This window comes from Pan paniscus, chromosome 2 (genome assembly GCF_029289425.2).
Source record: "Pan paniscus chromosome 2, NHGRI_mPanPan1-v2.0_pri, whole genome shotgun sequence".
NCBI classification, from domain to species: domain Eukaryota; kingdom Metazoa; phylum Chordata; class Mammalia; order Primates; family Hominidae; genus Pan; species Pan paniscus.
Window position 1 is genome coordinate 186981263 of NC_085926.1, and position 26192 is coordinate 187007454.

Consider the following 26192-nt stretch of genomic DNA (forward strand, 5'->3'; position numbering starts at 1 on the left):
TGAATATTGAAACTGCTTAGCATTTTTGGGACCAACTCCACCTGGTCATGATGTGCTATACTTTTTATAGGCTATTGAATTTTATTTGCTAGTACTTTGTAAGAATTTTTGCGTCTATGTTTGTGAGAGATATTGGTCTATAATTTTCTCTCTTTCTTGGCATGGTTTTGGCATGGAGGTAATGCCAGCCTCATAAAATTCATTGAAAAGTGTTCCTGTTCACTCTGATGGTAGTTTCTTTTGCTGTGCAGAAGCTCTTTAGTTTAATTAGATCCCATTTGTCAATTTTGGCTTTTGTTGCCATTGCTTTTGATGTTTTAGACGTGAAGTCCTTGCCCAAGCCTATGTCCTGAATGGTAATGCCTAGGTTTTCTTCTAGGGTTTTTATGGTTTTAGGTCTAACGTTTAAGTCTTTAATCCATCTCGAATTAATTTTTGTATAAGGTGTAAGGAAGGGGTCCAGTTTCAGCTTTCTACATGTGGCTAGCCAGTTTTCCCAGCACCATTTATTAAATAGGGAATCCTTTCCCCATTGCTTGTTTCTCTCAGGTTTGTCAAAGATCAGATAGTTGTAGATATGCAGCGTTATTTCTGAGGGCTCTGTTCTGTTCCATTGATCTATATCTCTGTTTTGGTACCAGTACCATGCTGTTTTGGTTACCATAGCCTTGTAGTATACTTTGAATTCAGGTAGCATGATGCCTCCAGCTTTGTTCTTTTGGCTTAGGTTTGACTTGGCGATGCAGGCTCTTTTTTGGTTCCATATGAACTTTAAAGTAGTTTTTTCCAATTCTGTGAAGAAAGTCATTGGTAGCTTGATAGGGATGGCATTGAATCTATAAATTACCTTGGGCAGTATGGCCATTTTCACGATATTGATTCTTCCTACCCATGAGCATGGAATGTTCTTCCATTTGTTTGTATCCTCTTTTATTTCCTTGAGCAGTGGTTTGTAGTTCTCCTTGAAGAGGTCCTTCACGTCCCTTGTAATTGGATTCCTAGGTATTTTATTCTCTTTGAAGCAATTGTGAATGGGAGTTCACTCATGATTTGGCTCTCTGTTTGTCTGTTATTGGTGTATAAGAATCCTTGTGATTTTTGTACATTGATTTTGTATCCTGAGACTTTGCTGAAGTTGCTTATCAGCTTAAGGAGATTTTGGGCTGAGACAATGGGGTTTTCTAGATATACAATCATGTCATCTGCAAACAGGGACAATTTGACTTCCTCTTTTCCTAATTGAATACCCTTTATTTCCTTCTCCTGCCTAATTGCCCTGGCCAGAACTTCCAACACTATGTTGAATAGGAGTGGTGAGAGAGGGCATCCCTGTCTTGTGCCAGTTTTCAAAGGGAATGCTTCCAGTTTTTGCCCATTCAGTATGATATTGGCTGTGGGTTTGTCATAGATAGCTCTTATTATTTTGAGATATGTCCCATCAATACCTAATTTATTGAGAGTTTTTAGCATAAAGAGTTGTTGAATTTTGTCAAAGGCCTTTTCTGCATCTATTGAGATAATCATGTGGTTTTTGTCTTTGGTTCTGTTTATATGCTGGATTACATTTATTGATTTGCTCTCACTCATAGGTGGGAATTGAACAATGAGAACACATGGACACAGGAAGGGGAACATCACACTCTGGGGACTGTTGTGGGGTGGGGGGAGGGGGGACGAATAGCTTTAGGAGATATACCTAATGCTAAATGACGAGTTAATGGGTGCAGCACACCAGCATGGCACATGTATACATATGTAACTAACCTGCACATTGTGCACATGTACCCTAAAACTTAAAGTATAATAAAATAAAATAAAATAAAATAAAGTGTTCCCATCTATATTATTGGAGAATTTGTGTAGAATTGGTATTATTTCTTGGTCAAGAATTTTTTGTGTTGAAAAGAAAAGCCAGATATTTAATCACATTAAATTTTTTACTTTACTATTCCATCAGCTAAAATACCAGAGCCCCTTATTACATGAGGGAGCTTCTATGAAGATAATTTTACTGTGGGGTGTTTTGAGGATAACTAGTGAATGCAACTCCAGTGTCTCCAGCTCTAGAGCAATCTCTGTTGTTGTTAGATGGAAGGAAACCAACATGTTGGACACAGATGTTGCACCAGGCACCTAGATGTTGCTTGTTTGTTTGTTTGTTTTAAGATGGAGTCTCCCTCTTGTCACCCAAGCTGGAGTGCAGTGATGCGATCTCGGCTCACTGCAACCTCTGCCTCCCGGGTTCAAGCGATTCTCCTGCCTCAGCCTCCCAAGTAGCTGGGATTACAGGCACACACCACCATGCCTGGCTAATTTTTGTATGTTTAGTAGAGACCGGGTTTCACCATGTTGCCCAGGCTGGTCTTGAATTCCTGACCTCAGGTGATCTGCCCTCCTTGGTCTCCCAAAGTGCTGGGATTATAGGAGATCACTGGTTTTATTTCATGAATGACACATAGGGTAAGAGTCCACTCCTCTCATGCCCCCGAATTCCTCCCAAATAAGGATTTGCCCAGCCACAAGGAAGAAGAGGACTAGTGATGCTAATACTAGATGCAGGCTTGGCCTGTGTCATTGAGATGGAGCCCAGTATCCCATTTCTACATTGTCTAATATTTGATTCCTGTCACTTGGTCCAGAAACGTGGGTAATAGAAATGCTATAGAAATTAGTGGTATTTAAGAGTTAAATAGATTGATAACTGGCTTAGTCAGTTATAGCCCTGAGGGATGGCAAGACTCAGAAAATCTCAACTACAACAGGACTGTGAGCTATAGCTGTGGCTGTAAGAAGACAGAAAGAACTCTACTCCTACTGTATCTCTTTTAGAATATAAAGTAGGAATTTCTGTTTTTACACAAGTAAAGGGAAGAGGGCACTTATCCTTGTTTTATTTCACCCCCTGTTGAAGAGACTTGATCCCAGGACACACAAGTTCTCTGACAGGTAGAGGTTGTGGTTGTCTTGTGCAGCTTTGCTTAAGGCAGAGTGTATGTGTTCAATTCAGGGAGTGGAGCACAAAAACTGAGAAGGAAGAAGGCATTTTCTATGTAGTAAAACAGCTTTTTAAATTTTTGTCAGTTCTGGAATTATTTCTCAAATGGATCAGAATTTGAGAGAAGAGAGGAGTGTTATTTATTGCCTCCCACTATAAACTTCAACATATTGGCGCATGGACTGGGAACCTTAAGAAATAGTCCCAAGTGCTGATGTTTGCAGGCTGAAATCTAGGAGAAGTTGAGCCTTCCACAGTAGCTAGGGCAATAGCTATAGGCTTTGATAATTTTGTAGGCCAAGCTCTCTTGGGTATTTGACCTTAGTGATTGGCAAGGGCTTATGTTTTGCTTTTGTATCTGGATTTTCACTGGTCCAAAGAAGGCATAGATTTGTCTTGTGGAGTTGTGCTTTATAATGCAGACTTTTAAAGTATTAGCAGTTGTCTAATGGCTCTCTTACACAATATCTTCTGCCAGGATTGTAGGCCTGGGCTTTAAACTACAAAAACTGAGACTGTGTTCCACAATGTTACAATGAATGAGACATGGTCTCTAAATTGTATTAGGTATTAGCAGTTAGCATAAGGCCCACCTGCTAAGATTCTGTTACTCTTTATCTTGTTTGGAATTGCATTCACTATGGAGGAGTCCAAGGAGAGAAATACGAAGGTCTAAACTTTATCATCTCTCTTTTTCTCTGTGAGACTTCTTGGGCAGGTTACCTCTTTTAATCTACTAATAATTAAAAAAAAATCCTTTTACAGATGTTTGTCAGGGAAATGCAAATCGAAAACACAATGAGATACCACACCACACCCAGTAGAATGGCTACTATCAAAAAAACAGAACATAACCACTGTTGGCAAGGATGTGGAGAAACTGGAACCCTTGCATGCTGTTGATGGAAATATAAAATGGTATAGCCAGTATGGGCAACAGTATGCTGGTTTCTCAAAAAATTCAAAATAGTATTACCATATGATCCAGCAATTCTACTTTTGGATATATGTTCCAAAGAATTGAAAACAAGGTCTCGAAGATATTATTAGTATTATTATTTTTTGAGACGGAGTCTCACTCTGTCACCCAGGCTGGTGTGCAGTGGCGTGATCTCGGCTCACTGCAACTTCCGCCTCCTGGGTTCAAGCAATTCTCTGCCTCAGCCTCCTGAATAGCTGGGATTGCAGGCATCCACCACCATGCCCAGCTAATTTTTTTGTATTTTTAGTAGAGTTGAGGTTTCACCATCTTGGCCAGGTTGGTATTGAACTCCTGACCTCATGATCCACCCACCTTGGCCTCCCAAAGTGCTGGGATTACAGACATGAGCCACCGCGCCCAGCTCGAAGAGATATTTTTACACCCATATTCATAGCAGCATTATTCACAATAGCCAAAAGGTAGAAGTAATCCAGTGTTCACTGACAGATAAACAATATGTAGTATGCATGTACAACAGAATAGTATTCAGCCTTAAAAAGGAAAGAAATTCTGACATTTGCTATGACTTGCATGAACATTGGTGACATGCTAAGTGAAATAAGCCAGTCATAAAAAGACAAATACTGTATGATTCTATTTACATGAGGTACATGAAGTAGTCATATTCATAGAGATAGAAAGTGGAATGGTGGTGGATAGGGCCTCAGGAAAGGGATGAATGGGGAGTTGTTTAATGGGTGTAGAGTTTTAGTTTTCAAGATAAAAAGAGTTTTGGAGACTGGTTGTAGAACAGTGTGAATGCACTTAACAGTACTGAAGTGTACACCTAAAAGTGGTAAAGATGATATATTTTATGTTATGTATATTTTACCACAACGAAAAATACAAATAATAAAAAATACTAAAAAAAATTTTCTCAAAGAGAAGTTAGACTTGGCTGTATCCCCTTTACTTTTCATACCAGTTCTCCTGTCCTCCAAGATCTTTACTTTAAGGATGTCTCTTTCTCCAGTTTAAACAGTCTTACTTCCTTTACCTGAGCCAAAGTGTCATGCAAATACTTTATTGGGACTTATAATCTCAGGGCAGGGAGAGTGAGGAAAAGAGGGCAATGAGGAAAAGAGGGTAAAGAGGAAAAGAAGGTAAGCACATATAAGGTGGCATGTTACCGAATTGGCCATGTGTTCATAACAAATCATGAGTGGTTGCTCAACCATGTGGGACATAACTGGAAGGACATGGGAAGACAGATTTCTTTGCCAGCACCTTTCCACCACCTGTTACTCAGTAGTTAAAATTCTCATTGTAGGGAGTTTATTCCCTCACACTTCCAGTTTATATCACCTAGCCCCTCAAAAGAGATAGTCCCTGGGGAAGCTGGACTCCATGCCCTGTGGTTTAGCACTTCAACCAAATATAAAAGTGATAGAAGAAACCAGCACTTTTGTGGGTTCAAGCAGTGACATGGTTTTGCTGTGTCCTCACCCAAATCTCATCTTGAGTTGTAATCATCACAGTCCTGTGTCATGGGAGGGACCCCATGGGAGGTAATTGGATCATGGGAGTAGTTTCCCACATGCTGTTCTTGTGATAATGAGTGAGTCTTACAAGATCTGATGGTTTGTTAAACATCTGGCATTTACCCTCGTTGTACTCACTCCATCCTGCCACCATGTGAAGAAGGTACTTGCTTCTCCTTTGCCTTCTGCCATGTTTGTAAGTTTCCTGAGGCCTCCCCAGCCATGTGAACTGTGAGTCAATTAAACTTCTTTATAAATTACCCAGTCTCAGGTATTTCTTCATAGCAGTGTGAGAATGGACTATTACAGTAAATTGGTACTGGCTAGTGGGGTGCTGCTGTAAAGATACCCGAAAACATGGAAGTGACTTTGGAAGTGGGTAACAGGCAGAGATTGGAACAGTTTGGAGGGCTCAGAAGAAGACAGGAAGATGTGGGAAAGTTTGAGACTTCCTAGAGACTTGGAGATCTCAGAAGACAGGGAGATATGGGAAAGTTTGGAACTTCCTAGAGACTTGTTGAATGGCTTTGACCAACATGCTGATAATGATGTGGACAATGAAGTCTAGGCTGAGGTGGCCTCAGATGGAGATGAGGAACTTGTTGGGAACTGGATTACAGGTCACTCTTGCTATGGAAAGAGACTGGCCGCATTCTACCCCTGCCCTAGAGATCTGTGGAACTTGGAATTTGAGAGAGATGATTTAGGGAATCTGGCAGAAGAAATTTCTAAGTGCCAGAGCATTCAAGAGGAAGCAGAGCATAAAAGTTTGGAAAATTTGCAGCCTAACAATGTGATAGAAAAGAAAACCCCATTTTCTGGGGAGAATTGCAAGCCACCTGCAGAAAGTTGTATAAGTATCAAGGAGTCAAATATTGATCACCAAGACAATGGGGGAAAATGTCTCCAGGGCTTGTCAGAGACCTTCACAGCAGCCCCACCCATCACAGGCCTGGAGGCCTAAGAATGGAAAATGGTTGTATAGCCTGGGCCCAGGGACCCCTGCAGCCTTGAAACATGGTGCTCTGCATCCCAGCTGCTTCAGCTCCAGCTGTGGCTAAAAGGGGCCAACATACAGCTCAGGACATTGCTTCAGCGAGTGCAAACCCCAAGCCCCAAGCCTTGGCAGCTTCCATGTGGTGTTGGTCCTGTGGGTACACAGAAGTCAAGAACTGAGGTTTGGAAACCTCTGTCTAGACTTCAGAGGATGTATGGAAATGCCTGGATGTCTAGGCAGAAGTCTGTGCAGAGGCAGAGTCCTCATGGAGAACCTCTGCTACAGCAGTGTGGAAGGAAAATGTGGGGTCAGAGCCCTAACACAGAGTCCTCACTGGGGCACTGCCTCGTGGAGCTGTGAGAAGAAGGCCACCATCCTGCAGACCCCAGAATGGGAGGTCTACATACAGCTTGCACTGTGTGCCTGGAAAAACCACAGGCACTCAATGGCAGCCCATGAAAGCAGCTGTTAGGGGGGTTGTGCTTTGCAAAGCCACAGGGCAGAGCTGCCCAAGGCCATGTTGTGGGAGACCACCTTTTGTATCAGTGTGACATGGATGTGAGTCATGGAGTCAAAAGAGATAGTTTTGGAACTTTAAGGTTTAATGACTGCCCTGTGGAGTTTCAGACTTGCATGGGGCCTCTAACCCCCTTGTTTTGGCCAATTTCTCCCATGTAGAATGGGTGTATTTACCCAATGCCTATGCCCCCATTGTATCTAGGAAGTCACTAACCTACTTTTGATTTTACAGGCTCATAGGTGGAAGGGACTTACCTTGTCTCAGAAGAGACTTTGGACTTGGACTTTTGGATTAATACTGGAATGACCTAAGACTTTGGGGGACTGTTGGAGGGGCACGATTGCGTTTTGAAATGTGAGGACATGAGATTTGGCAGGGGCCAAGGGCAAATTGATATGGTTTGGCTCTGTTTCCCCACCCAAATCTCACCTGGAGTTGTAATAATCTCCACATGTCGTGGGAGGTACTCAGTGAGAGGTAATGAAATCACAGAGGCAGTTACCCCTATGCTGTTCCTGTGGTAGTGAATGAGTTCTCATGAGATCTGATGGTTTATAAGGAACATTTCCCTGTTTGCTCAGCACTTCTCTCTCCTGCCGCCATGTGAAGAAGGACATGTTTGCTTCCCCTTCTGCCATGGTCGTAAGTTTCCTGAGGCCTCCCCAGCCATGCTGAACTGAGTCAATTAAACCTCTTTCCTTTATAAATTACCCAGTCTCAGGTATGTCTTTAATAGCAGTGTGAGAACAGACTAATACACGCAGGTTCCAGTAATGGGGTCTGTCCACCGGAGCGCCTCTGGCTCAGCCGTGGCAGACACAGTGGAGGCTATGCTAGCAGATAAGGAGGTTTCGGGGATGGCAGTGGCATCTAGAGCACTCCATGAGCAAGTTGTCAAGTGTCTTGGAGACAAGTGGTAACCTATTAGACCTGAGAGGGCATCATTAACTGTGCCCCAAACTAAAACATACTAAACGAACAAACCCCAAACAAATATCAGTATCTGTCAGAGGCAGTGGCAATGACCACTATGCTAGGAATGCATTTTAAAATTAGGGTGGGGAGGCTGTGTTGTTTGCAATCCAGTGCTTAACTGGCTCAAAATAGAGTTGGGAATTTTTAGAGCTTTAATATGCTGGATGAAAGAAAACAAGTGACATGATGACTGGAACCGCCACCACTGAATTTTCTAAACTTTAAGAAAAGGCAAGAAAATTGCTTTTAGGAGAAGAGAAGTTGAGAATATGCCCCAGTGAATCCTCCCCACCTGCAATTATGGTAAATGTCTTTGTTTCAATTAATCTAATGATAATATATTTCATTCTCAGTAAGTTCCAAGATGTAGATTCTGGACAAAGAGTCTGGCATACTGGAAAGGAAAAAATATGTGAATCTTTGGGTCAGTGGTTCATTGAAGAATACTGACATTTAAAAAAATGCTTATAATAATGTGTGTTAAGTGCTATGAGAAAGATATGTGATACAGTGTATTTTGAATTCACATAAATGGAACATCCAACCAGACTTTGAAGGCCAGGAAAGTTGTCCAGAGAAAAGTAATGTCTAGGATTAATCCTAAAAGATGACTGAGGGTTGGTTGGCTAAATAAGGCTGAACAGCCAAACTGTTAAGAGGGCTCAGGAAATTTCATCTAAATTATAGCTGAAAGGCAAACCTGGTAAACCTCGATATGGGTCAATAAATTTTGGTGTGTGTTTTGAAAATCTTCTACATTCTTCTCATGGTCACACACCCCATCTGAGACCAGGTCTTGTTAGTATTTCTGCAGTTTCAGAGGAATGTGCAGGAAGTGGGAAAATTTAGATAAATAATAAAGCATTTTATTCAATTAAAATTAAGGACATGTGTGGGAAAGCTAAAGGTAAATTATTAGATGACGCAGTACTACATTGAGCAAAAATCTTCTGTCCCAGAATGTGGTAGGTGAAAATAAAGATACAGATCTCTAAATTTTTATTTTCTTAGAGGATAAAACCAAAACAATTATAGAAAGAGTTTAATTATGAAAGGATTTTGTCAGTTAGGTAGATAAACCTGAGAGTTTGTAGATTTTAGTACCTGAAAAATCTCTTTAGGTCGAGTAAATAATCTAATTTACGTAACAGCCCTTGTGGCAGAGACAATGCCCTGTTTTACCACATCATTTCCTCTTCCTGGATACTCCGGAAGACAATATTTCTCAGCCTCCTTGAGGTTAGGTTAGGACTGAGTTTTATGTGATGGAATTTTGGCCAATGGAATGTGAGTAAAAAACCTTGAGCTCTAAAAAATTTCTGACATATTCTGTACCCCTCCTTCTCTTTTTTATGTTGAATTTGGAAGACAGGATTGTCTATTTTGTAGCTAAAAAGCAGAAGCAACTTGAATCTTTGACTCATAGCTTAGAATAACCACTGAGTAGAACCAATCTATATCAGACTGTAATTGAACAAGAAGTAAATGTTTGTTGTGCTAAGCTACTGCTATTACTGGAATTATTTGTTCTTGAAGCAGAACCTGATCTATCCTGAAAAATGTACTCTTCCTTCCAGAGGTTTCCCCATGCCCTCTTTTGGACTTGATGGGGGTCATTTGGGACAATAAGGCCTGATAACTCCTTGGACTTAGGAAGCGAGAGAGCAGGAATCAAGAAAAGCTTTTGTGTTTTTTGGTTTGTGTAGAAAATATGATAGATTAAGATAAAATTTTTCAAAATAGGCCCAATGAAGAAGAGCAGATTCAAGGAGTAAAGGTATGATTTTAAATTGGACATGTTATGTTGAAAAGATATTTGGCCTTATATCATGCAGGATCTTGTAATTGCCTTTGAGAGAAAGCAGTGTTTTTATATGTCTAATTTTCTTTAGTATCTAGTATTTATATACAATTTATGTTTGTTGATGGGTTGGTTCCCTTAGCTGTGTGTGTGTGTTTGTGTGTGTATGTATGCACACATGCCTAGAATTGCTTTGAGTTGTCTATACATTCACATGAAGTACTAGTAGCTTGTTTAAATGACAATAGTATATTTATATTCCTTCTTTCCTTCACTTTCTCTCCGACGTCTTTTCTGAATGTTTTTAGTCAGCATGTTCTTACTCTTTTTTAAAGATATTTCTCATTAGGTAGATTGTAAAAGCCAACACCAAATGTTAAATCCAAGTTTGTTACACAAGCAGTTTGGAAGGTCAGAATGATCTCCACAAGATGCATACCAGAAGCTAACTCAATTTTTGATTTTCCCAAATGACTTTTCTTGTGAAATCTGGTTTTCACATCTCCCTATGCTTTTCCCCAATGGCCTGCTTTTATATTTCAAAATATAACCAGGACAAAGTATTTTAGAAAAGTTATTGGTTTTAATTTATCTTTGAAATCTCTTGGATTATTCCTGGGCACTTTTTTCCTAGAAGAGTATTTTGCATAGCATGGGTATTAAAGGAGTCTTTGTTGACTGGTTAAAAGATCTTAGTTAGTTTGAGCTAGAAGAAAACTTACAGATCATCTAGTCCAACCCTGTCCTTTTATCGTTGTGAAACAAAAGCCCAGATAATTGAAATGTCTTGGCCAAGTTCACAAGGTTAGGCTTAGACCTGCTGCTATTACTAATGATGCTGCTCCCTTATTTATGTGCATAAGTTGTCAGTTTCACAAAGCCATCATTTATCTCATTTGTTCCTACGGTAACTATGTGAGATAAGAAATACAGAGATTATCAGTCCTTTTGGTTTTTTAACAAATGAAAAAATTGAGGCCCGGAGGAACTAAGTCAAATAGTTAGATTATCTTACTCATTTATGCACAAATATTGATTGAGGTCTTATTATGTGCCAGGCACTATTCTAGTTTTGTTCTAAAAACAGGCAAATGCTTTATCCTCCTTGTATCAGGGAGAATGAAAGTGAAAACGCTCTAATAAATAATAGCTGAAATGAGTGAGCTTGCCTTCTCACTTCAGTCCAGTGGTGTTTTTCTCTACATCTCTGCTAATTAATTAAAACAAATAACATTTCTGGTGGATTGATTAATTCCCCTTTACTGAAGAGAAATAGCCCCTTTAAAGAATTTATCCTGTAAAGCATGCAAAACATTTTAGATGCAGCAATAAAAAGAGGGCTTTAGAGAGTTATATAATTTTATGTGCTCAAGAGAATATGGAGAAACATCAGTACATGTTCCCTTTCTCTCCAGCTTTGAGATTTATGATTGGTCTGTTACAATAATAATAGCTGAATATTGGTGCAAGAAATATATTTGATTCAGTGGGTAACATTTGACAGCCTTAACTTGTGAAATGTAGTAAAGTTCTTGCAGGAAGCTCCGGCAGAATGTGTAATATACAAGAAGGTATTCAGGGAACAGAAAAATTAAATGAAAGGAACCTGCTACCCAATCTGTTTCATTAAATATGAAAATTAAAATGCCTTAACAAAATGCTTTCTCTTCCTCTCTCCTCCCAACCAACAAAAGCTTTGGTAGGCAGCCTGAAATTGCTCATCAAGGAAAAAGACCAGACTCGGATTTTAAATGGCTTCTTCTGAATGAAGCAATTAATGCTAAAAGGAACATGTTGTCTTCTCAGCATTTATAAGGTAAAACATTCATTGTACTTGCTGGCACTCTATCAAGTCTCTCCTTGGCCTAAGCGAGTAGAGAAATGCTTTGCTGCGTGTGCTCTTGACCTCTGGTAATCAGGAGGATTTGGCTGATAAACTTGACAGGAGCGATTCTCCCTGGGACTGGAAATGTGCCCGGGAAATGTGCTCTGGAGTCTCTCTCACTCAGACCCTGGCCAGCCAGCCGTGGCAGGCCCATCAAGGCTGGCATCTCACCTATTTGCCAATTAGAGGTGGTACTGCTCTATGATTGTTTAGGATTTGAAATGCATTAGAGTAATGCAGCAGAGTCTTGTCTTTACTTCGTTGTATGTGTTCTGATTATTCAGCTTTTTCAGGTAATATTTTAAGAATATTACCTTCTTAAAGTTACTTATTATTCATTGACTCACTAATTCACATGTTCATTCAGAGCACATGAATTAATGAGTTCCAGTGTGCCAGAGACAGCTTTGGGGAGGCTCTGGAGTAGGTACACAGAATAAGACATGGTGCTTGTCTTTAAGGAGCCTCAGTCTAATGGAAGAAGCAGGCAGAGAAATTCCTTGTGACAATAAAACATAGTGACTTAGAAAAGAAGCATATTTAAAGTGCAAGGGGAGCTCAGAAGGGGTGACAAAAGCTCCATCCTGTATGGTGATTTAAAGCAATGGCTTTCAAACTGTACTGTGACAACCCTGGGAGACAGGGAAAGTGAAAGACATAGATTAACAAGAGAGTTTAGATTATTCTTCTGCCAGATCCCCTCAGAAGAAGGGCTTTCTCTTTTGTTTCATGTATACATATTATGACATTTTTTTTAAGAACAAAGGACTTTGTGTGTGTGTGTGTGTATATATACACACACACATACGTGTCATATATTAATATAGATTTTCTTCATTAACTCATTTAATACTCTAATAATCTTGGCAGCAGGAGGCAATGTCCTCTCCACTTTATGTATGAGGAAACTATTTATCTTACATGAACATTTGTTATTTCATGGGCAGTGCTAAAAATAGTAATCTTTATTTTTTCCTCCATAAAACCAAACTACTGAAATATTTTCACATTCAATTTGGGAAGGTCCACTACTGGCATGGAGCAAGATAAGAAATTGTTCAATGGGTAAATGATGGCAGAGTCTAGACCTATCTTTCTATACAATAACCCATGTTAAATAAATCCAAACTTTTAATTTATTAGCTTGAAAGTTAAATAAACTTTTGACCAAAGTAGTATTAGATCTTGCAATGAGATCTTAAGTGATTTACTTTAATCTGTTCTACCTTCAATTTAGTAGGTAATCTTTTAGGTCTCTCTTCGCTCTGAATGTTTGCTTTTACTTCTTGTTTTCCAATATTGGATGATTTATTTAATTAATTTCTAGGCAACTACATAAAAAAGTCTGCTTATACTCAGACAAAAAGTTTTCTTATTGTTTTTAATGTTTACTTTAAGATAATAATGTAGCATTGGAAGGGAAACCTGCATTGTAGAGTCAGAGCAAGTCAAATCCTTGTTGTTCCACAAACAAGACATATAACCTCGGGCAAGTTTCTTTTTCTCCCTTGGCTTCAGTATTCTCAGGTGTCAAATGGAGATATTAATCCCAGTTAACCTCCCTTATTGTTTTTGAGGATCAAAAGAAATGATATAATAGAAATTACACAGTGAATTTATAAAGTACTACATTAAATGAAGGTGCTTATTATTTACTGAGCCCTGGGCCTGTCAGACCATATGATCTTCTTCCAGGGTTGTCTGTTTATAGCTGATTAATTCCTCTTTCTCTCCACCCCACCCCTTTTGAGGTCCAAAAAGGTAGGAGATTGGCAAAGAAATAAAAAGCCACAGGTTTCATGTAAACAACTCCTCCCCCAATTAATCCTTCTTTGGTCTCTCTATTCATATGTCTTCTTAATCAACAGGTACAAAGGAAGTATCACCTTCAAGCCCCATGTTAGGATTCTGCCAGCTCAGGGGCCCCAGATCTCAGAAAAGACCATCCTCCTCCTTTGCAGAATTCTTTATATCAGACTTATTTTTCTCATTGAGAGATTCCATTGCCTATTCAGAAGATGGAGCTGCAGGGTGTTTTGTGTGTGTGTGTGTGTGTGTGTGTGTGTGTGTGTGTGTGTGTGTTTGGTATATTTTGTTTTATTTTTTTAAACGTCTTTAGTGATCAGAAAAAAATGCTTCTGTAAGAACATCACCCTGATGGCATTCCATCTTTATTGTCTCATATCAGATTAACTTTTCTGACAAAGTACAAAGTGGATTTCTCCCTGCCAGCTCTATAAGCACTGCCGATGCCTGGAAGAGAGCTGGGCTCTTTTCCTGAGTTCACAGCATCATTATAGATAATAAAAATTCTGGAAGTGGGACTTTACTGACAATTTTGGTTTGGGGGATGATGCATGAGACAGAGAAAAGTCCATTTTGGGCAATGAGGTGCTGACACCAGGAAAACTCTTTGTTCTACATAAAATAAGTCAATTTGACTCAGAAGATACATGGAGGGTAGAGCTATATTCTCATAAGGTGGCATGACCTTCTTCTAGTATTAAAAAAATACCACTCTGCTTTCAGACAGAACTTGAAGGTTGTTATTCTTTCCTTAGTTAAGGGAATCTGCTCAGAGAACAAGATAATAAATAGGCTTAACTCCTAGTTTTGCCACTTATTAGCTCGATGTCACTAAGACTGGCCACTGGTTATTTATAAATTGCGAAAAAATACCTGCCTTATTATCCCCTGGTATGTTGTGAGGGTTAAGTGAGAATTCCTTCATGTGTATGATGCTTTCTGATTTTAAAGCATTTTTATATGGGAAATGGGTGCATGTGATTAAGAGTGTGGTTTTTTGGGGCAGCAAAATGTGTCTGAATTCCATTTCCATTATTTCCTAGCTCTATGACCTTGTATAATTTGCTTAAGCTTGCTGAGCTTAGATCTACTCATTGTTCAAATGGAAATTGGACCTCCAAATTTACGAGGACATCAGAAGGATTAAATGATACAAGTGAAGTGTTTACCTTGGTACCTGGTGTTTGCTATGTATTCTATAAATTATTGCTAGTTGTATCTTATTTGATTCCTACCAAACCCTGTAGGGAAAGAAAGACAGCTCTTATTCACACGATTTCATTGTGAAATAATTGCTAACCAGAAGTACAGAAAGATGAGTGTGATGATGATCTAGGGTTTGAATCCAGTTTCTAGACTTAAATCCAGCAGGAATATCCTGTGAAACAACATATAAACTTAGAGCTTCTGACCTCTAAGCTGTCAGTAATTACAAATCTGCATCTTCCCTTTGAGACAGGATTATTAATGAGGATGGCCTGTGCAAAAAGACACCCAGAGATTTCATGCTGTTGATTCACAGAAAGCCTGTTACTGTTCACTCCGTAGAGTCCTCAGAGTCTGGATCATCCCTTACAGAAGATCCTTGATAATATTTCTGATACACCTCCAAGGTGAGTAGAAGGAACTATGGGAGTGGCAACCAAAAAGGAAAATTATGATGCCTATAGGAATTTGATTTCAGTAGCCAGAATAGCATTGAGGCCACAAAACCATTACTTAGGTGTCTGCTCCATCAAAAACTGGGATCCTAAGAGGCAAGATGTCAGAACTAGAAGGATTTTAGAGATCATATAGGTGCTGACATATGTTAACAAATGGAAACTATTGACACAAGTTAAAATTGTATCTGCCACAGTGTATATTGTAACCAATGTGCCAAGTTAGTGGTCAACTTGAACCAGTACTTGGGCCTCTCAACTTTCAATTTTGAAAGTCACATTTGCTTTGGAGATACCATAGGGTATCTTGACATGAACATGACACAACCTTTGTCCTTAAGACCAAAATAAGAGATATCAATACAATGTGAATAACATGTGGCTATACTCCCAGGTAAAGGTCTTAAGGTCTTTTTATAGCAATGTGGAGATTCAGAGAAAAACAAACCATACTTGATTTGGAGAATAAAGGAGGTAAACTCACAAAAGAGGTGGCCTTTGGGTAGAACCTTGAGGTCCAGATGTTATGGAAGAGAAAGAAGTATGAAATCAATGGCCTTCATGAGGTAGACCCTAAGTTGTCTTCCCTCAGACTCAGTTTCTCACTAGGAAAGTGAAGTTAAGCATACTTCCCTATATGCTTAGCTGGTATATGTAAAAATGTTGTGTTCAAAGTCTTCCTCCTCTTCTCTTTCATTCTTTCCCCAAAACCTCACTACAGGTCCCAAGAGGTGGGCTCATACTTTAGTCTACCAGGACCATCTTATAGGTTGTTGCTGATTTTGATCTTTCCTCACAGCTTAAAAAATCTGCACAAGTATTTTTATCACTGGGCTTTTGTGGGGAGTGAGAAGTAAAAATAACTTAAAAATTTTAAAATAAATTTTGCACAATTGCAAGATGAGTCAGAAAGGGAAAATTCCTGTTTGTCGTGTACTCTTAATGAATTCATTTTGCTAGAGTCTTGTGATAGATGAACCTTTGTGCAGCTCTCCTGGAGCATGGGCCGCCATGGCCCTTGCATGGAATCATTGTACCAGAGCTGTCAGTATTGTGCAAAGACGGCCTGGAGGAGGGAAGAAGACATCTTCAAGAAAGGGACAGAGTATTGGAAGTCAGGTCAAGGTAGGTTTATCAGATTTAGGAAATAAAAATACAGGGCATCTAAAGAAAAAAATTGTTTTAAGTATGTCTCAACCATAACATGAAACATACTTATACTAAAAAAGTTGTTTATCTGAAATTCAAATTTAACTGGAGTCCTATATTTTATCTGGCAACTATAGTTGAATGAGATGAAAAGGTCAAAGAGTTAAGAAGTAATAAAGATATTTTTATAAGAGTTTATAGTTTTCGAAGTGCCCTCATGTTCCTTATCTCATTTTGACCTCATATCAACAAAAGGTTGGTACTATTTCTCTAATTTTAGTGATAATGAAAGATTAGGCTGAGAGAGCTTAGGTAACTTACCTAAGGACATGCCACTGACTGGTAGGTGGCAGTGTTGGCTCTTCAACTCAGTTATTTTATTATTAGCATTATTTTTTGAGACAGAGTTTCGCTCTTGTTGTCCAGGCTGGAGTGCAAGGGCGCAATCTCGGCTCACTGCAACTTCCACCTCCCGGGTTCAAGCGATTCTCCTGCCTCAGCCTCCTGAGTAGCTGGGATTACAGGCATGAGCTGCCGCACCCGGCCCAACTCAGTTATCTTTTAAACTTCTTATTTTGAGATAATTTTAGACTCAGGAAAAACAAAAACAAAAACAACAGCAACAGCAACTTCTCCTAATGTTAACATCTTATCTACCCATGGAACAATGATTAAAAACTAAGAAATTAACTTTAGTACTATTCACTAAAGTATGGACTTTATACATATTTCATCAATTTTTTCACAAATGTCCTTTCTTATTCCTAGGCTCCAATTCAGAGTCCCACGTTGCCTTAGTTGTCAGGTCTCCTGCCATCTGTGACAGTTTCTCACAGTTTTTCCTTTTCTTTCATGATTGTGACACTTTTGAAGAGTACTGATGAGTTATTTTGTAGAATGTCCTTCAATTTTGGTTTTTCTGATCTTTTCTCGGGACTATACTGAAGGTATTGCAAAAGATACCACAGCAGGGATGCGTCCTTCTCAGGCTGTGATACCAGGTATATTATGTTGATATATATTATTGGTGACATTAACCCTGATCACTTGGTTAAGATGGCATCTGCTGGATTTTTCCACTGTAAATTTGCTGTTTCCCCCTTTGTTATTACTAAATATTTTGAGAAGTGACACTTGAGACTATAAAAATATGCTGTTTATACTTAAACTTTCCCTCATTAACTAATTTTAGCCTCTTGTGGTGGATCTTGCTTGTTGCCATTGTTATTATGATGTTGTAATGGTCATTTTCTATTTTCCTCATTTTCTCTACATTTATTAACTGAAACTCTCTGTTGGAAAGAGTTGTCGCTTCACTCCTTATTTAAGCTCAGTTATTTTAAGTCCAAGTCTATTGCTTTTTTCACTAAAGCACAGATGAAGAAAAAAGTATAGGATTTTGAGCTATGGTAAAGTTATGATTGTTTCATGTGCACAGTGGAAGGAGTATGAAAATAATTTTACTTATTTTACTAACATTGATCAAACATTTACTTCTATACAGGGCCTTGTGTTAGGCATTGTGAAGGAAAGAGAAATGCACAAAAAATCTCATGGAGGCTGATAAATCAAAGATAATACTTAAGGTACTCTTCATAAGAGGGATAATAAAACTTCTCAGCTGAATGTTGAACTGATAAATGATTATGTTGATGACTATGGCAATGATAAGTGAATTGTAATGCAGTTATCAAGCACTCATGGCAAGCTCAGCTCTGAGTAATATAGAATATCCTCAACCAGATGATCATGATGTATGTACAGATCTTGGCACATACATCACGTGCCATGGGTGCTAGGCACATGCATAGTACCGAGTATGTTGGGTTATGAGCACCATGAGATCTTTCTCATAATTTACAGAAAGAAGAACTCAACTAGACAATAACCATTTTGACTGTCTTTAGGATCCATGATTCCTTTCTGCCTGGGAGAGATTATGAGGCTTCAGAGAATTCAAACATTGCTCCTCATTAAGGAAATGGTGAATTAACTTACATGTAGTACCTGAAAAAATTAAACTTCTATTCTCAGTGCTTTCTTAACTGGCCTAAAATGGACCTTACAGGTATAATCTCAGTAACTCAAATGTTATCAGAGGAAAATGGCCTGGCATGGTCAAAACGTAGCAGATTATTTTAACCAGTAGTTAATAAAACTGAACAACAGCATGAAAGAGAACACCAATAGTCCCTTGACATGGACTGTAATAGGATGAAACTAGAGGCAAATGTAGATTCTCTTCTGTGAGTGTGAGGGCTCTGCTATCAAGCAACCATTTATATATTCTGGCAGAATATGAACTGCTTAGGACACACCCATAATGTGATGTGAAGAGTACCAATGTCTGTTAAAAAAAATCCATTTGAAAGTACTATTTAAAAAATCCAACAGTAGAGCTATATATTCCAGCTATAACAGGCTTTCATTTACATTCTTCCTCAAATGCAGGTCATAACCTGAGTTTGAGATGCAGGGAATGACCTGCGTTTTAGAGAAGAGGAAAGTGAGGTTCAGGGCCATATATGATTTTTGCTAACAATGGTGGATCTTGAGCTAGGATCCAAAACTTCTGATTATGAGATGTGTACTTTTTACCTCATGCCATGTTATCTCTGGCCGGTAAAATACCTAAAATTCTGCACAACTCTAAGTAACGTGATCGTATGTCCCACTTTGCCCAGAACAGTTCAGATTTATCCCTTTTGGCAGCATAATTAGTAATAATCTTACCTTTTACTCTAAAAAATGTTTTAAATCGGAGCAGCGATTATGTAGTAATTTCACTGATGGGAGGGCTCAGGGAGATTCCAACTTGGGCTTCAGTGTTTAAATTGGTGCTAAAGAAATCCCTAGTGAGTTACTTCTATACATTACAAAAAGGCAATATCATTTAAGATATTATGTAAATATGATACATTCTAATGTTGGAATTGTATATAAATATTCATGTGTGTATATGTATATGTGTATATATGTGTATCTATATGTGTGTTTATATATACATAGTTGTCTAGAAAAAAGCTCACTAAAAGGCAAAATTACAATAATTTGAGAATATAAAATCTCCATCTTGAAGGAAACAAGACCATGTAGATAGCAGTTGATAACATAATAATAATTCTTCTCACAAATGCAGTAGGACTTTATATTACTGAGCACTTTCTGATCATATTTTCTCATTTCAACTTTCTAAGAATGCTCAGTCAATAAACGAATCCCCCATTTTGCAGGTGAAGCCAAAATGCAGATACACAGTGAATGAAGCAGATCTGGGACCTCTGAGATTGTCCTCGTTAAGACCCTTCAGCACTGACCTTTATCCTTATCCTATATTGGCTTTCAAAGCTAAGAGTGAGACATTGAACTTATAGCCAGAGGCATATTATTATGTTTGTGCTGCTTGTCTCTCATCTCCTTGAGAAGGAAAAGGAGAGCATAATAGTGCCACAATATAATACAGGAGAAACTAAGGAAAGCTTCTTTTTTATTTAAAGCCAACGTTTAGCCAATGGTTAATTTTTGTCTCAAGCTATTCAAAGGAATACTAACTAAGATTTGCTGTGACTGCTATGTGATTTATGGCAACTTGCTTTTCTTCTCTAGTCCTCAGTTTCTCCATGTGAAAAATGAAACTTTTAACTAGATCATCTCCATGGTTCTCTCTGGCTCTGATAGTGCACGACTCCCTGATTCTGAACTTCTGGGAAAAGGGCAAATTCCAAAGCTGTATTCCAGAACCACCCTGTCTAACTTGGTCTCTTCTTTTCTTTGCATTTGGAGTGAGCCCAAAAGAAAGGTCATTTTTGCAGACATCTTGATGTTGTGCTCCAATGTCCTCATTAAATAACAGGAGCCTGGACTGGCAGGCCCAAGGGAATATTCAATCAAGGAGAAAAAGGCCAAGTCATTACTGGAACCCTATCATCAGAGCTGTAAACACAAGCATCTATTCCTGGGCGTTAGCTGAAAGCGTGTTTGATCGCGTGCTTTCTCTCTCTCCTTATACAGGTTCCATTTGTCAAATGTGTGTGACCCTTCCGATAAGTCACCAGAGGTGATGAGGGAGAGAGAGAAAGAAAGCAAATTACAACTGTAAAGAGTCTCTGAACAGTGAAAGATCAAAACAGACAGTCTCTGGCTTTACTGGATGAGTCACCATTGCAGCCCGACCGCAAAAACAAGCGTGGCTTCTGTACTTAGCAGCAGTCTTCCTGTCTGGAAAGGAAACATTGCTCAGATTGGAGATACTGGCCATTTTATAGACTTCAAAGCAACTTAGGCAACTGAACTGTCAGGCGGGAAAACAGGTAAAACAATTTTCCTAGCGTTTGTCTGGAGAATCAGCTACTCAGATCTGATTTGAAGCTGCATGGAAATACTTTCATCTTTAGCCAAAGCTGTTTATTTTAAAAAGTTTTAGTATGATGGTCTTCAGTTCCAGTGTAGTATGTCTATTTTTCCTCAAATAATGTAAGTTAGTTTTTTCTGGAAGAGACTTGTTTCCAGGCACTGAGCTAAGTTCTGTGGGGGATGGAGATATAATCAACATGAGGACCATCTAATGAGGAAGCGGGGCCAGTACACATACCATGATGCTATGAACGGAAATATGTACTGAAAACAGGAAAAACATGATACCATGATAGTGCAAGGAAAACAGAGGTGGGTCTTGATGAATGGTCTACCAGAGGGAAGACTAGTGTAAAGAAAGGCCTATGTGTATTCAGGATTTAGCAATGAGTCTAATTTAGGTTGAAATGTAACATACAAATAAGGAAGTAGAAGAAATAAAACTGGAAAGAGACTGGGATCAGATCTGGAAAGAGTTTGAATGCCAGGATGAAGATTTGAGGTCTTATGCTGTGTGCTATGGAGACAGGGAGAGAAGAAGTAGTAACGTTATGGGAAGATAATAGTGCCAACTCCAGAGAGGAAAAGGCAAAGGAGCAAGATCAAGATCAGTTAGAAGCCTCTTGCCACAGTTCAGGAAAGAAATTAATTCTGGCCTGATATGGTTTGGCTGTGTGTCCCTACTCAAATGTCATCTTGAATTGTAATCCCCTCGTATTGAGGGAGGGAAGTGACTGGATTATGAGGGTGGTTTCCCCCATGCTGGTCTTGTGATAGTTCTCACAAGACCTGATGGTTTTATAAGCCCTACTTGCACTTCTCTCTCCTGCCACCATGTGCAGAAGGTCCTTGCTTTCTCCTCTGCCATGATTGTAAGTTCCCTGAGGCCTCTTCAGCCTTGTGGAACTGTGAGTCAATTAAGCCTTTTTTCTTTACAAATTACCCAGTCTCAGGCAGTATCTTTATAGCAGTGTGAGAACAAACTAACACATGGCTCCTCACTTACAGCATTCCATCTCGAGCTAGAGAAGAGAAGATCTACAGGAGAGGGTTGTGTTAATGCATCTGAATTTCTAACCTAGTCTATGAGGATATTAATATAAATAAAAGTATTCACCATCACAGAATGGATTAGTGTATGTTAAAGTCATTGAGTGGAGGTGTGTGAGACTCTGAAGAGTGTGGCCAACTCAAGTTGACACAACAAAAGAAAGTTGCTCACTTCATAGAAGTGTGGAGGCAAATAGTGTTACCTGGACTACTCATACTGCAGGCTTTATTGCTGCTTGGAATGTTGAATACACATGTTAGCTATTCAACCCATAGTTTCTTTCCATTGTATGGTTTGTTTCCAGCCAAGGTCCCAGCCCTTGGTCTTTGAAAGTAGTGACACCAGGAAGGAAGAGCTTCCACCTTATCTGGTGGCTCTGTCCCTGCTGTGTGTCTGACCATGGGTAAATCACCTGCCATCTCTGGGGCTTGGTTTCCTCATCTGCAAAATGAACATGTTATGTTCTTCAGTATTCAGGGCCCTTCAAAGTTTCAGCAGTTTAGGTTGTATGTTCAGTACAAGTAGTATCCATTACTAACGTTATCTTTCACAAAATGAACCAATCTCATTGAACCCTCCTAACAGCCCTAGGAATAAGCAGTGGGGGTATCCTTTTTTTTTTTTTTTTTTTTTTTTTTTTTGAGACAGAGCCTCTCTTTGTTGCCCAGGATGGAGCACAGTGGCATGATCATAGCTCACTGCAGCCTTGACTTCCCTGGCTCAAGTGATCCTCCCACCTCAGCCTCCCCAAGTAGGTGGGACTATATATAGGGGCATGCCACAACACCTGACTAATTTATAAAATTTTGTAGAGTTGGGGGTCTCACAATGTGGTACAGGCTAGTCTCAAACTTCTGGCCTCAAGCAATCGTCTTTCCTCAGCCTCCCAAAGCGCTGGAATTATAGGCATGAGCCACCGCACCTGGATGGTATAATTATTTTAAATACATTTTACTCATATGTTAATAGAGCCACATGAAAGGTAAATAATTTTCACTAGGACTTACAATGATTTACTGATCTAGTCATGACTAGAGCCTTGACCACCTGACTCCTAGCCCAGTGCTCTCTCTACTCTACCAGGCTGTACTGATCAGTAAAGTACATGACAAGGAATGTACGCAGTTTTCTATGATCTTGAATATGCTGTGGTTTTATTGTTTCTTCTGAGTTAGGACAGCCCAACAGAAAAATAATGGTTTTATGGGGTCCCTGAAAAGTTTTACTGGTTAAATGCATATCTTTTAATCTACTTCCTTTCAGTGGGATGTGTGCAGATGTTGAGCTCTTCTTTGCGGTCAGTACTTCTGTCATCAGATACAGGTGGTTATGAACTTGGATGCAGTCAGTAGCCAGAGACTTGGCCATCTACACTCTTCAGCATGGGTCCCTCTGACCCTAAAAATCATACAGTCCCTGGGCCAAAGTGGCCTCATCCAATTCAATGTCCTGTCCAGGGCTTGATCTCTTCTATTGCAGTTCTAATGGTTGTCCAGCATCTTCTTGAGCTTCAACATCACTTGTGGATCCTGGACGTATACTGTCAATTATCTCAACATCTTCACATGCTTCCCTCACTGTCAGCTCACATTCAACATGACAAGTTTCAAAACCCATGTTACCTTTTCTAAATACTTTTCTTCTCAGATGGCATTGCTATCTATTTAGTTTAACAAGCTAAAACCTAGTCCTCTTACACCCAGTCTTCTTCGACATTTAGCAACTTATGCTCCCCCTGAAATCTATCTACATCTATCCTCTATTGTATTCACTTTCCCTGTCGCCCTTCATGCCCCCCTGCTATATTTCTCTGGACTATATGTGTAGCTGCTCAAATGATTGCTCAGAGCCTTTAATAGGCAAGTCTGCATTTTACATTTCTAAAAAAGAATATAGGATACATTTCTCCAACTTATTGGCTATGGAACATCTTTTTTTCCTCAGAGCATCTTCTGGAAAATGCTAGTCTAGCCTTTCCAGATGCAGTGTAGTCCCTGTCATTGTCACATCTGTCCACCCCTCTTTGTAGCTGAACTTGTTATTTCCTCTGCTTAGAATGCCCTTCTTCCTGACTCTTGCCATCTGGAGAAATCCTACGCATATTTCACAGTCCAATTCAAATATCTCCTACTCTCTGAAGCCTTCTTTGATCTCAAGTCCCAGTACATTGGCATAACCTCTGAGCTTTCAGAGGGCCATGTACTTGAATCTATTATAATATTTAAATTATATTATAGCTGTGTGTGTTTGTGCCTATCTCCCAACAATTCTAAGCTCTATATGTTACTCACCTGTCACCAAGTCTAGAAATTTGACTCCCTTCTTTCACTTCTTTGAACATTCACCAACTTATAGTTGATGCTAAATAAACTTCATGCAATAAATGAGCTTACAGTTCTAGTACGGTGTTCAGCCTCTTCACTTCCACCATGATTCCCTGTGTCCTGGTGGAGGGTGTATGCTGGGGCATGAGAACATTGTTTCAGAAGGGAAGGTGGGACAAATATATCAATAGTAATTACTGATCCTTATGGAAGGGGACTTCTGGGGGAGGAGAAGCCGTTCAAGATGCTTATGGAAGGAGACTGCTCAGGGAGGAGAGCCGTTTCTGGAGAGGAGCCATTAGGGAACATCCCTGAAGCTGAGTATCAATGTCTTACATTTACTGAGCACTTTCTTCTTGCGGGATATTGTGCTCAGAACTGTGAATACATGTGAACCCTCAAGCAGCTTCTAGTTAATAGTTAGGCTTGCTAAAGACTCCTGGCTTCAATTAACAAAAAATATCTCTGCTAACTGGACAACAAAGGTAAGTTTACTTTAAGAATGCAGAAATTTCAGAATTCAAGGGCAAGAAAACAGCTAGGTCTCTGCCCTGCCTCTCACTCTCGTTACAGTGCTGGGCCTCATCAAGGTTATTATGCACATTTGAAATATATTTGCCAAAGTATCTTCCAGTATCCTAAAATAGATAAATGACTCTTCAGTTTGGGGGCAATCCATACATTCCCAGTATAGGCAATAATTATACTTCCCTGTGTAGACCACTACAGGATTTATAGAGCATTTTAATGTCTATTACCTTATTTGGTCTCCACAATCATCGTTCAGTCACTCAATGATCTTTACTGAGGGCTACAACATACCAGGTGCTAGGATAGGTGTATGGAGACAATTTTTTAAAAAATGGACATGACCCCTGTCCTTATGGAATTTGAAAGTCTGGAAAGACAGAGTTCATATTTTTCTTACTTTAGAGACAAACTAAGGTGGAATGATTTGTCCCAGCAAGGTGGTAGAGCTAGGACTCAAACCTGGGCTTCCCATTCTGAATCCAAGACTGTGATTTTGCCACGTCTGCTTTGCAATCATTGGGAAATCCCTGTGTATCTTCCAGGAGTTAACTGAAAGAAAATAATGTCAATGAAAATGTCAAAGTGGCAAATAAAGAAGCCCAAAGTATCAACATTAAGAAAGCAACAAAATAAACAGCTTCTGAAAACCCCAAAATGTGTGTGTGTGTGTGTGTGTGTGTGTGTTTGGGTGAAGTGAACTCTCAAACCAAAACAAGTAACAGCAGCAACAGCCACTTGAAAACAAAACAAAACAAAAAAACAAAAACAAAAAAAAAAAGAATTTTTCCCTCAAATCTGGAATGCAGCAGGGTGTCCTTAAGTTGTACAGAGCAGTGTTTGATGTGAGCATCCAGGCCTTGCTGTGAACAGAGCTCTACATTCCACACAGCCCTTATTGACTGGCTTTGCTGGACTCAAATGTGAGCAGGCTACAGCTTTGCCTCTGGCCATTACAAGGATAATCTTTCTTGGGGGTCCCAGTACGGTGCCAAGTGGGAATGCAGTGAGCGGGAGAGAGAGGCAGGAGGCCTATTTTGATAGGGAAGTTCCGCATGTCTACAACACTTTATGCCTGCTTCTCTCATGTGAGCATCCTTCCCCCTTCTCGTGTCTCTGTATGTAGACAGTATAGGCCTTGGTTGGTGGATGGGTAGAAAGAAAAATGTGATCTTCCTTTTCCTGCGCTATGATGAGATCTTCTAAAGGTGAATCAAATGGACAATTCCATTTGTCTCTGTGCCTCTCTATTTTTAAGCTGGAAGATGTAGCCTTAGGGTACCTAATTCCATAGATAATAGACAAAAATAGAAAGGAAAAAAGAGAGCTGTCTTAGACATCCATTAAAGCCTTGAATAAGACATAGTCCCTGCCTCAAGAGGAGGGACACATATGTGTAAACCATAGTTCCATTATCACATAATAATGGGCATGTACAAGTTTTGTGAAAGCCCAGGGGAAGAAGTGACAATACTTCTGGGTGGGTGCGGTAAGAGCTGAATCCTGAAAGTAGGAGTTTACTCAATACAAAAGTGTAATTGGAGTTCAGGAGAGAAGAGACAAGGGAAAAAATGTCATGTAAGCAAAGGCTTGGAGGTGTGAAAGAGCATGGTGTTTTCAGGGAGTATTTGAGGAGATACTGGTTGTTTTTCTGGTAACAACACATTTTGTGTAATGAGATAAA

At 39.5% G+C, this 26192-nt stretch overlaps 1 protein-coding gene across 2 annotated transcripts in view; it reads left to right on the forward strand.

Annotated features, from left to right (window-relative positions):
- Window positions 1-26192, forward strand: part of TPRG1 (tumor protein p63 regulated 1) — a 383450-nt gene that overhangs the window by 163822 nt on the left and 193436 nt on the right. The window contains exons 5-10 of one of the 2 annotated variants that reach the window (XM_063603024.1): window positions 11446-11567; window positions 14902-15055; window positions 16064-16228; window positions 17200-17253; window positions 17757-17838; window positions 20264-20562. The gene's annotated coding sequence lies outside the window, so the exon portion shown is untranslated. The remainder of the gene's footprint in view (window positions 1-11445; window positions 11568-14901; window positions 15056-16063; window positions 16229-17199; window positions 17254-17756; window positions 17839-20263; window positions 20563-26192) is intronic. The other variant, XR_010111707.1, reaches the window with a different exon arrangement.